We start from the raw sequence: 12,122 nt of genomic DNA, 5'->3' as shown, positions 1-12,122 counted from the left end.
GTTTGAAGGATTGTGATGCCTGTAAGAACTTAATGAAAGCTAAGGACTCCTCCCACCCTCCATAGACATACTCATAAATTTACAGTGCAAAGAAAAGGTTTTGCAGGACCCCAGAAGGCCATCCTTGACCATGAAGGGTTGCGGGGACCTCAGACTGAGACCCTCTGAGCTGTAGTGTGAGCTCTTCCAAAGCTGTTCCTGGGCTTTTTACAACGTGGGATCCCAGGCACAAAGGACATGCTCAAAGGCTTGCTCAAGAACCAGTGAGTTATCCTCCAAATCCGCATTTTTCCTCCAGAGGGGGAGGAAATTTATGGATTGGCCCAACAGCACTAAGGCAAAAAACTATCTCCTGATTCCCAGCTACTCTAATAAATGCTCCCAACTCCATTCACCTCTTAATTTTTTACTATCTACTACTTCTTCTGCCTCTTGCCTGCCTTCTTCCTGAGACTCCAGAACTTTGGGATTCTGGAAATGGAAGAAAAGTTGAAGGCATCAGAGACAAAATCAAGCTTGGCCCTAGGCGCTCCCTCTGCACGCCCACCCCAAAACTCCCCTCAAGCACCAAGGAGGGACCTCTCTGTTGACTGAAGAACTCCAGAGAGGCTGGTGACTCCAGGCAGCCCCTCTGTCCATTCGTCAGTGATGGCATGGAGGAAGGAGACGGGTATATAGATTGAATTTCCTTGGAGCATTCTACCTAAGCCCTTTCCGGGATGGCTACAGTATGCACAAAGTTTACATAAGAGACCTGTTAATGCTGTCTCTGGGGTTAATATTTAATTAGACAGTTTTTAAAAATGCATACTATTATGGGGAGTCTGCTTCAGTGCTTGTCTCTTTCCTCTGGGATACCATATTCAGACAGAATTCTGAGCCCCTCCTGGTTCCCATGGAAACCTTCACCACTGGTGACTCCCCGTGGCAAAAGCCCCAGACATAGATGACCTGAAGCGCTCTTGAATCTCCTCCAAGCCAGTGACCTTCTGACTGTCTGCATATGTCCAGAGAGGGAGCTAACTATCCTGAGGGCAGCTTATCCAATTTCGGAGCCACTCTGAAGGAACCAGAAGCCTTCTGCTGATTACCATGATTCTGATGAAGATGTCTTCATTAAGATGGCATCAGATTAAGAGGACACTAGCGTCCAGTGGTCTTAGTTCAACAGTTTTTTGAACCTCAGAGACTAAGTCTAACTCCTTTTTTGTGGAAGTTTCTGTTCTCCCCATTACTCATCACATATACCCGGTAGATACTGTGCTACGCCATTTCCATCTACGTATCATTTAATCCACACACAACCACATGACGCAAGTATCATTGCTGTGACCCGTCCACAGCCACAGACATCAGTACAACCCAGCAGACATCAGAAAGGAATCCCAACTGAGCCGGGTGTCTGACCCCACAGCCCATGATTTCCACCCTCCTGCCCCGCAGACCCTCACTGCTTGCCTCAAGGTGGAAGATGTGAAGCAAGCACTCACGTCTCTCCTTCTCTCTTCCTGGAGGCTTAACTTTCCTGGGCTAAACATCCTTTGTCCCTGCAGCCCAAAGTGCATGGTTTCTGTCTCCCCCATCACTCAGGGACAGCACTGGTGATTCCCCCACCCCCATGCTCCCCTTGGTCTATCCGCCACATCAAGGGTGATACCCACTGGGGGCCCAGAATTCCTGCCTTGCTAGTCCAGAGGGGCCATGGCCATTTGCCCTTCTCACTCAATGCAGAGAGAGCAGTGTGAGACGGGATGGAATTTCTGCCTATTCACGTTTTACGCTTCAGCTAAACGCAAACCCACATGTACTTTGTGGCATGAAATCTACTTTTGTTAGGCCATGTATGCAGATAAGTGTACAATGATGTAAATATGTTATTAATGTAATTACAAGTTTATTTTTTAAAGGGAATAAATAAAAAACAGAAATTTGGCAATTAGAGAACAGAAGGGGCAAAATCTAGACAAAAAGCCACCACCTTAAATTTTCTAGCCAGCATTTTACAGTCTTTATTTTTTTTTAATTCTTTTTCTAGGCATATTTTAGTATCAAGAGAATTACACTTCATATGTCATTTACTAGCTTATATTTTTTAAAGATTTATTTATTTTTGCATACAAGAACTGGGGTACAGGCCAGAGATGTGGGGGGGTGAGAGGATTCACCAGAGATAGAACGGGAAACAGAACAGGCAGATTGACTGAAATATACTGCTCAGGGAAGCAGCGGCACGTCAGGAGAGGTCTGCTGCTCCATGTGAGTCACCTCCCAGGCCAGGGATCGAACTTGTGCTGCAGTGGCTGCGAATAGCTTCATAGGTTGCGTCTTAACCCCTAGCTTCTATTTTTAACTTAATGTCTCCTAATTCTTTCAATGTTATCAAATATTCCTAAAGCTATTTCAAGAGCACCATTAATTATTATCTCCTCCTTTGTCAGCATCCCCAGGGGTGCCTGACTACTGGACAGCTGAGTCTTTATCCTGCTTATCTTTTTCTTCAAGAAACTAACTCAGCGCCTGGCACACATGAAGTATTTGTTAAACCTCATTCAATTACTGAAAAAACATACCACAGTCTACTTCAGCATTTTTTTTATGACTACCCATAAATAGCTTCTCCATTTCAAAATTGTCCATCATGTTGTCATAAACATCAGGTATTTAGAACATCTTGGACTTTCTATCACCCCTTTTCTCCTTGCATACAGGTTGGCTTTATTCTTCTGATGAATTCTGGCACTCAGTTTATGAGAAAAGTGGTGGGGCAAACAATTCAGTATCTCCTCCCCACTCCCCTGAATCCCCAGCCTACAGGCAGGAGAAGTTCAGCTGGGACAAGCCAATCAAGAAGGTAACCCTACACTTGCCACCCTTACTAGAAACTTCCATTAAAGTCATTCCATGCTCTGCAGTGCTCCAGGGATGGCTGGAGAGGACATGTTTATTTCCTTCTACTGATCTCCACTTGAGAATGTCCAATTTATTTACCAGTTGACATCACTTAGTTTGCAAACAGTTTCTAAACACTCTGCCAATGAAGAAAAAGTAATTTAATGATAGTAATAATGGGTCAAATTTATTTTTCACTTCTACTGGGCAAGATACTTTATATAATTCATCATATATATCTATATATGTATATATATGTATTATTATATATTATATATGTATTACATGTATCCATTAGTGTCAGACATATGTTTGCACAGCACAGCTCTCTGAGGCAACTACTGTTATTACCCCTGTTGAATAAATGAAGAGAGTAGGACATAGAGAGGTTCAGTAACTTGCCCAGGATTACACAGAATAGAGAATAAAATAAAACTTCATTTCATAGACTAAAATTCTTTTTCACCAAGAATTAAATATTAACCACCAGAACCAGTCACCTGTGAGTGGTGAATGACAGAAACTGAGGGATAGTATTGTCCTGACCCCAAAATCTTACCCATCCCTTTTTCCTCACAGGGGGCTTGGAGGTGCCTTTTGAGTCACAGCACTGCCTGCAGGTGGTCCTCATGACTGAGAAATAGAACTTCCCTTTTGCAGCAGCATATTAAGATATTTGCAACCATAAACACGTAACCCAAGTTAGGTTATCAGATTAGGTAACCCTACGGTTCTCCACTTGAGCGACACATTATGATTATTTCTGGAGAACTTTAAAAAATACTGCTGCCCAGCCCCCCCCCCTCCCCCCCGTATCCCTGAGACTGTGATTCTGCTGAGCTGGGCTGAGGCCCAGGAAGGCTCAACAATCCCTGAGTTAACTGGCCACTTTATAAGAACCTGAAAAAAAGGGAGGTGTAGAGAAAATGCAGTTTGTTGAGAAGGTCTACTATGATTACAAATAAAAAGGCAACTTTTTATTGTACTGTTCAGTACATAAATAGAAAAGACTCAATAACAAAATGGCAGTGGAAAGACATGGAAGATACAGTTTCTCTTTGTGTTACCTCAGACCAGCCTGTTTTGTTAGAGTTTTATCTTGGAACTTTTAGTATTTCCCATCCTCTACCTAATGATTTATCATTTCTTTGGTGACAAGAGGGGCCATGGGCCCTACGCTTAGTATAGAGTTCCAAGGCCTATGCCTGTCTGTGAAGTGGGAACAGTATTGACCAGAGAGGAAACCAAGATCAAGTCAAGCAATTTATTCTGCTCAGGTCTCACTTAAAGGAGAGGCAGAGAATCAGAAATGTGGCCTAAAGAAGCAGGATGGGAGAGTCCCAGATGCAGAGCAGGGGCTTTGAATGGAGGAGGAATGCCCTGGAAAGGCTCCCTGAAGCACTGGCATACAGAAGGTCTGACAGACTCCTGTGCCATGAGCTCAGGTAGGGAGGAAACCCATGAGGACACAGAACCAGATGGAGAATTCTCCAACCTCACAGGAAATTAAGCCTTTCATATGAAAAAAGAATGATTCTTTTGGGATATTTTTAGGAGACAAAGCCTTGAATCCCACTCAGTAGCAGTTGGAAACAATTTATTTTTTTTTAAATAATAAATTTTATTTTTATATTCCCCCATACAACTGCACATGCCCCATTCTGACCCCAATCCCTCCCCTCCCGGCCCCCACCCCCCAAAAAGTGTCTCTGGTTCATAGTTTTTTGTTGATTTTGATTTTCACTTTCTTATAGTTATTCATTTTCCTGATCCCTTATTTAAGTTTTCTAGATTCCTGCTATGAGTGAGACCATCCGGTATTTTTCTTTTTCTTTTTGGCTTATTTCGCTGAGCATGATCCCTTCCAGCGTCATCCATGTTGCTGCAAATTGCATGTGTTCATCTTTTTTGAATGCTGAGTAATATTCCATGGTATATATGTACCACATCTTCTTGATCCAGTCATCTATTTTTGGGCATTTGGGCTGTGGAAACAATCAATTTATTGACTGCATACTGTTTGCTAGAGAGTGCTCAAACTATTTAATTATCTTTTAAATCTCTACAATAGCTGTGTGACATCATACTATCCTTTTCTGAGCTGGGCATGGTCAAATGGTACTCAACATCAGTTTCCACATTCTGTGAAATATCTGCATGTCTCTGAGAGTCTAGAAAGCCAATAACTCATTTCCAGATTCCCTTGCAGCTATGGTTCTAGAAGTGATGTCAATTTTCCAAAGTAGCTGCATCAGGTAAGATTTAGAGACAGAAATGTAGTGAAAGGCAATGTCCTGCTTTGCTTGCAGTGTTTACTTTGCAGGAAAGAGGGTGAAGATACTAATGTTTCATCACTAGCTTCCAGAGGCTGGTGCAGTGGTGGTGGCAGGTAGCTTCAGTGGCCCAGAGTCCAGACAACTGCACAGGTATTGGAGGCTTCACTGATGTCTGGATAGCAGTCAAGTTGGTATGTTCTGGACCGTAGTTCTTCCAGTGGCAGGTTGCCTGTTACTCACTGATGCATTTGTGACAACGGTCATAGTCCTCAAGATATTCTGGGGGTCATTCCTATATGCCCAACCTACAGCCCATACTTGAGTCCTTCCAACAATTTCATAAGTACTTCATTCCCAGTGTTAAGTCCTTTTGTGCCTCAAAATTCCTATGGAAATTTCTGTTTCCCACATTGATCTTTTTTTCTTGTGACTAAGGAAATTGAGTCTTAAGGCTCTATAATATAATATAAAGTGTTCAGGGCCTCCCTGGTGGCACAAGGGGTTAAGACCTATGAAGCTATCAGCAGCCACCACAGCATAAGTTCAATCCCGGGTCAGGGAGCTAGCCACATGGCGTAGCAGACCTCTCCTGACTCACCCGCTGCTCCCCTCAGCAGTGTATTTCAGTCAATCTGCCTGTTCTGCTCCCTACTCTGTCTCTGGTGAATCCTCTCACCCCCACACCTCTGGCCTGCACCCCAGCTCTTGGATGCATAAATAAATAAATCTTTTTTTAAAATTAAAAAAAAATAAGTGTTCAAGATTACACAAACACTAAAAAATAGATACAGAGTTCTGCACTTTACCAGACAAGAGCCGCTCCAGAATTTAGAAGAACAAGAGTGAAGCCTTCACAGGCTATATTTCTCACAGCGTTGACAAAGCAAAGCACTGCAAAGCCAAGTTCATGTATACTCTCTTCCCACTTTTAAACCTATGAGTTGCACTTGTGATTGCGGTAAGTGCTTAACTTAATTGGTTTGCATCCATGCTGGGACCTCTGGGATGCCACTTACATAACTCATCTACAGGAGCCTGTCTTGCCAATAAGCACTTGCAGAGGCCTTCACTCAATAGCCACATTAAACTCAGAGCTCTGTTCTCTGTAACTAGCCACTTACCTACCCTATTTCTTGGGTTCAGGGGGACTTAGGGCAAAGGAAAAATAGCAGCTGGTACATACTGAGCACTTACCACAGGCCAGGCATTGTTCTGCTTTTTAACAAATTTTTCTGGTGGGACCCTACGACAATCCTGGGAGGAACAATGGATTCTTATTGCATCTTAAAGTCACACAAACAGGGCCTCCCTGGTGGCGCAAGGGGTTAAGACACAATCTATGAAGCTGACCGCAGTTGCTGAACCACGAGTTCAATCCCTGGCCAAGGAGTTACCCACATGGCATAGCCGACCTCTCCTGTCTCACCCACTGCTCCCCTTAGCAGTGTATTGCAGTAGATCTGCCTGTTCTGCTCCCCGCTCTGTCTTTGGTGAATCCTCTCACACACACACACCCTCCCCTGTACCTCTGGCCTCTACCCCAGTTCTTTTATGCATAAATAAATCTTTTTTAAAAAGTCCCACAAACAGAGGCACACAAAAATGAAGCCACCCTCCAAGATGGTGCAGCCAATGAAGGGTAGTTTAGACACCAAGCCCAGGCGCTGGTATTTATAATACTATTCTGCCTCCCCGTGATACTCAGAGTGTTTTGTTTCCATTTTGTGCACCGTGGCAAACTGCATGAAACCCTTTCTGCAGTAGGTCAGAATTCAGTAAACCAGCAAAAAAAATCATGAATGATGACTTTCTTTTGGATCAGCCTCATTCCACCCTGGCCCTCTCAGGGTGCAGCCTCTCCCAGGGGTTACTGAGCTGGTGTTTCCCATCTCTGAACAGGCCAGAAGAGGACAGAGCAACCTCACCGCACAGCTCTTGGGGCTACCTGTGTTGGCTCCGCTCTCTTCATGGTGCCTGTTAACATTCCTCCTGTACACAGTTTCACTTCCCATGGCGCAATGGAGCACAGAGAGCACCAATGTGTGGGCACAGAGAAAGAAATCAAAAATATTACTAGAAAATGGTTAGACCTCACCCTTGGCAGTCTCATGAAAGTTTAAAATCAGAGCAAACACAAGGCTCTCTAATTAGACAGCCCTCTTTCTCCTGCCCTGCGTTTCTCCCCGACTCCCATTTCTCCTAGAAATAGATCTTCACGAAAGGCGAGCATCTTTTTAAAATTCTGCACTACAGAGAGCCAGACTAAGATGGTTCTATCGAAATTACAAAACACTATACTTTCAAATAGCTGCTGAATTATTTAGTGACTTTACACTGTCCAAATGCTGGGCTCTTTGGGTAGACAATGTCTTGGTTTCCCTCCTATCTCTTTTGTTATGACATTCAGTAAATGGAGAGATATTGCTCTCCTTAATAATTTATAAAATAATAATCCACATTAAGGATCAAGCTCTTCTGATAGGTTTGGGGTTTCAAATTGGGTAGTCAAGAAAATGCGCAGCTCAAAATTCTCGTCTAGTTCAGTTAAGTGATTGGCCCTGGCATGGTTAAGCTTAACTTGTAGGTATTTGTTTCTTCCCATGTCAGTTTTTTCTCCCTTGTCTCTACCTCTGCTTTCTCCTTTGCCTGTGCCTTACTGTGCCTTCTGAAACCATAAGCTGTATGCGGTATCACTTCTTGGCATCTATCTGATTGGGTCTTGCAGTGAAATGTGTTCTGTGAAAAGGAAAAAGGCAAGATGAGGGGGTTTTCTTGCATTTGACATTTGCCCATTACTTTGGCAAAATCATTTTTCCTTGCCCATTCCAGAAAGAAAAGAAGGGAGCGAGGGAGAGAGGGAGGAGGGATGGAAGCAGGGATGGGAGGGAGGAAGAGATGGACAGAGAGAGGAAGAGAGAGGGACACAGAGGGAGGGAAGAGGGAGAAAGGGGGAGGCTGGGAGGGAGGCTCATTAAACATGAGGACGGGCTTGTGTGTGCTCCTGACTCTCTGCGGTGCACATACATTCCCTCATCCCTGTGTACAGCTCCCCGCAAAGTCCATGTGGATTCTCTGACAGTTAAATAAACTACTAAAATGAACAGATATTTGCTTATGCAGGATCAGAGACCCTCAAGTTCCTCCGGAGCAGGGATTCTGCCTTTTCCTCACAGTTACCCTTACAGAGGTTAATACGGTGCCTGGCATGCCCATCCAGAACCATCAATTCAGTTACAGTTCTCACTGAGGAAACACAAAGCAATAAGACCTGGAATTTAAGCACATTAATAAATTCGGCATGTGGGAATGGTCAGTGGGAGAACAGAGGAAGGTGTTACTGGCTCGCTCAGCCTCAGGAAGGCAGAGAACTGTCACAGAGGAGGGGGCATCTGAGCAAGGTTTGCAGGTGACTATAAAAATTGTGGCAGCAGGAAAGTTTGGAGCAGAATCCATGCAGTCTGAGTAGTGGAGGGGAGGCTGGAAACAGAGGGAAGGGAACCCTATATGAAGAGGTCTTGGGCGTGTTGACCAGAAGGGAAGAGGGAGACACACTGCTGGCTGTGCCAAGGCAGCACGGAGAGCAAGCAAGTAATGTCCATCAGGCCTCCTCGGTGGCGCAGCGGTTGAGCGCTGGGTTGCGAAGCTGCCCGCAGCCTCTGCAGCGCCGGTTCGATCCCCGGCTGCTCCCCGGCCACTGGAGGAGGGTCCCACATGGCGCGCAGACCTCTCCTGCCGTGCCTGCTGCTCCCCTCAGCAGTGTGCTTTGGCCCTTCTGCCTGCTCTGCTCCCCGCTCTGGCTCTGCTGAATTCTGTCACCCTCCCGTGCTTCTGACTGTACCCAGTGCTTGTATAAATAAATAAAAAATAAATAAATCTTTAAAAAAAAAAAAGTAATGTCCATCAAAAGTAAAAGCGCATATCGCCTGTGATCCAGCATTTCACCTCTAGGGTAGATATATTGTGAAATTACATATGTACACAGTTACTCACTGTGGCATTAACTATAAAAGCAAAAGACAGGATAGAAAGCCTCAAGTCCATCAAAAAGAGTTTGTTAAAAAAGTTATGGCAGGGGCCTCCCCGGTGGCGCAGCAGTTGAGTGCTGGGTTGCCAAGCTGCCCGCAGCCTCTGCAGCACCGGTTCGACCCCTGGCCACTGGACAAGGGTCTCACATGGCACGCAGACCTCTCCTGCCGCCTGCTGCTCCCCTCAGCAGTGTACTTCATCGGTCTGCCTGTTCTGTTCCCTGCTCTGGCTCTGGATTCTTTCACCCTCCCGCACTTCTGACTGTACCCAGTGCTTATATAAATAAATAAATAAATAAATAAATAAATAAATAAATAAATAAATAAATCTTTTTAAAAATTAAATAATACTAGATTCTATTACTGGAAAACTTACATTTGTTTGTGATAACTTGATACATAATTTCACTATTTCAACTATACATTTTTTAAATTTAGAGCCAACTACTTTGATGAAAATTTACAGCCTGGATTAAAATATACTTTAAGTATAAAAAAGTATATTTTAAAGATTTAAATGTAAATCTACCAGTAGATTTTTTTAATACTAATTACACATTGCAATAGTATATTGATTATTGTTAAATATGTCAAAATTAATTTCAGCTTTGAATGTGGCTATGAGATAATGTATGATTATATACTTCTAATGAACAGTGTTGTCCTAGAGCTATTTGTAAAGGAGTTTATACTCTTTCCATACTTTTCCTATATTCTTGGGAATCCTCACACTAACAATTTTAACTACATTTTTTTATTATTTATTTTTTTATTTTCTTACATCAGGGGTCATGTTTCTATAATATTGTTCCCCCTAGGTATGACCTTCCCATCAATAACCCACGTACCACGGCCCCACTCCCCTGCACCACACCTCAGTCCCCTGTGTCTCCCTCCTGTCCAACTCCTCCCTTGCCGCAAGCCATAGCTGGGGGGTCGGCCCATGGGCCTTGTCTTTTCTGGGAACCATGTCCTCTTCCTGAGAGAGGTTCTGAGCCCTGGACGGCAGCAGGCTGCTCATAGCCAACTCTGGAGATGTTTGTAGCACCCAAGCAAGGGACCGGATCTGGGGGCAACTTTCTGTGAATGGAAAAAGGGAGGAAACTCAGGGACAGCATATAAGCCTCTTGGTACCTCAGAAAGTTCTTCGGAGCCCCTGAGGCCATGGGTGGCTTAAGGAAAGAACCAGGCCACATACCTAGGTGCACAGGCTGGAATTTAGGCTGACCCTAGAGAGGCAGATGTTTCCAGTGTCCTGAGAATGACTGGGACCCTGGGAGAAGCCCCTCCTCAGTAAGACCCACTGAAACCAGGGGCTCCATAAGACACAGTCTCCCAGCCCCCTCCCCAGGGATTCAGCTCCCGGCCTCCAGGGAATGGCCTGGGCAAGATGTGCCTCTCCCTCCACAGCAGGAAGTGCTACAGAGGGGTTCCCTGGGGAGCCGTTTAGCTGGAATGGGCTCCATATTTTCCTCTCCCATTTCCCTGTGGTATCAAGTGTGTGACTATTGATTTCCTCCTGCATTTGTTTTTGTTATCCATTATTTATGGGATCATTTTTCCATCCTTCGTGCATGAAGGCAAATTTTGTGTAAAAATCAATTGTGTGAGCACGCCGATGGCTTGTTGCATTCTCTTGGATTTCATCTCCAAGGCACCAGTTCTGGGGAGAGTGAGAGCCAGATATAAGGGAGCACACCAGACTGGCAGAGGATGGGGTGATGCGGGGTTCAGACACCCCTCTGAGGAGACCTAGTCCATCAGATCATTTTTGGTCCCTGGAAAATTCCAACTCGGTTGTGCTCTCCTGGAACCGAGGTAGGAATGAAATCTTCCTGTCCTGATCTGCCCCCTGCTTGTCCATCTGTGGGGCTACAGAGTCTCTCCCATCTCCCACAGATTTATTTCAATGTGCAAAGCCACAGGACACTCCAGGATCAAGGCTGGGGGGTTGGCTCTCTGGTGGTAAAACCTAAAACTCCTAAGGAAGTCACCCTGGGGTCAGACATGGAGGCCTGGGGTGGAAGACAAGGTTGACCTTCACTAAGCACCTACTCCACGTGTATACACCCCACATGTATTCTTATTTGAGCTTAGCATGCTTTGTGAGGCGGGTAGGGTAACAAAAGGAGGAACAGAAGATTTGGTGCCAAGTCCCCTTGAATTTGGCCCTGACCCCTTCCAAGCTGTGTAGCCTTGGGTAAGATATTGACCTCTCTGCACCACAGCTTCCTCACTAATAAAATGGAGATAATGTTAGTGCTTAGCTCAGCTGAGCGCCTGTATTTAAGTGTGGGTAACTGGCTCCAGGTCAGGACTCACTAAATAAAAGCATCTTCAGCTCAATGTCATTATACAGATAGACATCCTTTTCCCCCTAGCTGAAGTGGATGCCCCCAACCCTGCAATCACTTTCTTTCATAGCACCCTCCATTTCTGTCATGTGAGAAGCACAATTTGCACCTCTTCACTTGTGTTAGTGCAGACCTCTCCCATCTTGTCCCCTGCTCCCTTGCAGGGTATTTCAATCAATCAGCCTTTTCTGTTCTCCAATCAATCAATCGATCAATCATTTGTGTGTACTGCCTGTCTTTCCCCCACGCCCTTATTAAAATATAAGTTCTACGAGGGCAGGCATCTTCTCTATCTTTGTCTAGACCCTACGAGTGTCTGCATGGCACTTGCATGATACCCTATGAGTGTCTGCATGCTTGAATGTTAATTACTATTCCCATCATATTCATTTTCCAGATAGGGGCAGAGAGGCTAAGCCATGGGCTTGGAAGTACCAAGGCTGGTATTCACATCCAGGTCTGCCTGATTCCAAAGCCCATGCTGCACTGCTCTTTGCTACTCTATATGTGGTTCCATGTCCTCATTCACACATGATCTTCTGGCATTTGAGCAATGAATAGGAGTGAATTGGTTTTCA

This window comes from Talpa europaea (assembly GCF_964194135.1).
Source record: "Talpa europaea genome assembly, chromosome: 13".
Taxonomy (NCBI): Eukaryota; Metazoa; Chordata; class Mammalia; order Eulipotyphla; family Talpidae; genus Talpa; species Talpa europaea.
Note: the sequence above shows the minus strand (reverse complement) of the source record.